Source organism: Halyomorpha halys, unplaced genomic scaffold, assembly GCF_000696795.3.
Source record: "Halyomorpha halys isolate HHAL.00 unplaced genomic scaffold, Hhal_1.1 Scaffold44.1, whole genome shotgun sequence".
Classification (NCBI taxonomy): domain Eukaryota; kingdom Metazoa; phylum Arthropoda; class Insecta; order Hemiptera; family Pentatomidae; genus Halyomorpha; species Halyomorpha halys.
Window position 1 is genome coordinate 631161 of NW_027115243.1, and position 2456 is coordinate 633616.

Genomic DNA, 2456 nt, shown 5'->3' on the forward strand with positions numbered 1-2456 from the left:
GGCTTTCTACATTAAGGTCTACTATGTCATTACTAGTCTAGTAGCGTAAGACCCAGTTCGTCAGTTTTGTGGTGACAGTAAATGCTGACATGACTATAACTATCAAACATCTATACCATGATAGTGGCTGCGACTTTGGTCGCAATAACTGAAATTGTAAGATAGTTCACTGTCAAGGCTTATACATGTCATAGTTAACGTGAAAAGTTGCTTCATTGCATTACTTGTACTATCAACTATCATGTCAGAGCTAATGCGACAGTACAATCATACAGTTGGTTACATTTATAGCGACGAATTGGCAGCACTGACCTCCAGCTAGCAGTAAGGTAAAGAAAACGAGAAGAGAATAAGGGCATGAGAGAGCCATTTTTTTCCCTCTGGGAAAATTTTATTTTCTCTTCTTCAATGAAAATTGTGTGTGAGTAGAACATTTAGGAATTGTCTCCCTAGCAATAAAAGATATGGCTACAAAGGAGGAAAAGGAATCGTGAGTTCACCTCTTTCAATATCTCTTACTTATCATTATGACCGCCAACAGCTGAAATCTCAATAGACTGTGGATGCGGCATCAACATCGATGTTCTGAAAATCGATTTATTCGAGCCGTTGGTGTTTTAACATCGTTGTTTACGTTTGTCTAAATCTTAATTTTTTTAATTGCATAAGTAACATAATAAAAAATTAAATATAATTCTGAATAGTTCAAATTCAATATAAAAGAAGAAACGGATTCCTTCCTACCTTCATGCCTTAGCTCCCCCCTAGATTTTTGGTTAAAAAAAATATTGTGAACTTATTTGATATTTGATTTCTTTCTGGTAACGTAATACAATTAAGAAAGTATTATATATATAAACATAGTTGACCGTATAACTTTAAATATAAGATGGCCAGGGTTGTGGTCAAAAAAGAACAAATAGTTTTTAACTATTTAATATCCGACGTTTCACCCCACTTTGCAGGGCTTCATCAGGGCTAAAAAGATACAAAAAACAACTCAGAACATTCCAACAAAAAGGTAAATTAAGGTAGAATACATATTATGTAAAAATTACGTTATAAGAAAATTATATATAAATAAAAGGAAGGAAGACATAAAATAGTATTAATATAAAATAAACATGAATAAACAATGATAAGAATAAAAAATTGTAATAATCTAAGAATAAAAATTAAAAATTACGTAAAATATACAGTTAAAAAGTACAGGAGACCTATATAAGGTTTTTTTGTTTTACATGAAATGTTGCTTTTTAAAAAGCTATATCTCAAGAACTATTGGACGTAAATAGCTCTATTAGGGCTAATACTTCAGCAAATTTACTCTTCTTTAAATAGGAGTTCTTTTAGATTTTCTAGTGTTGTTGGTAGTTTTAAGATATAGTTAATATTTTTAAGACATTTAAGAATGAGAAATTAATGTTTTTTTTTAAGGTTTAGAAACAGCCATCATTTTTTATTTCCTCTACCTGTACTTGGTAGACCCATCAATTTTGAATAGTAATTATACCTAGTTTTCATTAAAGTAATAAAAAAATGGGGTGAAATAACTGATTTTATTTCTTCCCGGCTCTTGTACTAGAAATTCATTAACCCCTCCCAACCAAAAATGTTCTCTATCCACTACCCCCTACAATGATGTATAAGTTAGTTAATAATGTTTTTTCAGTCAATTTATTTTTTCTTTTCTTTGGAATTAATTTTCAAATACATTCCACTAATATTAACCCAATCAACATTCTAAAGCTTTCAGTTCAAAGTACACTTACATTAATTTATTGATTACTTTATTGTTTTTAAGACTTAACAATTACTTGTTTAATTTCATTTTCTTTTTTAATTTTTAAATTAAGTCTTATGTTTTATCATCTACTATTGCTATAATTTTATTCTAAAGAGACTTGTCTCAGAATAAACTACACTATTATTACCCTAAATATTTTATTTATATACTAGAGCAGTTTCAAACCGTAGTATAAATTAACAATTAAAAGAAGTATTCTGAAATTAAAACATAAATGTTTTTAATTGTGCTACTAACTATGTCTTAGAACTCCATTCCTTCAGAGTTACGCAAGCTCCGTTGTCATCTCAACTTTCCATAATTTTCCTTCTGTAGAGTTCCTATAAACCTCTATCTTCGAGTTCCTGCATTATTACTTTGCAATGGTTTATAGACATCAAAAAACTGATAAATACAGAAAATGAAAATGGCCAATCTGTTAATTATAATACAATATAAAAATAATTTACAGGATTTGATGATTTATTAAATCAAATCATACTAAACCTTACCGGTATCGGTGAGATTTGAAAAAAGTGCTCCGCTTAAAATTCCAAGGCCTGAAAACATTTACAAATAAGCTTACCTAAATAAATTCGAGAATGTTAATTATTCATAATTATCAAGATAATTAACTGTTTTAGAGGATTAGACAAATAAATGGTGGATC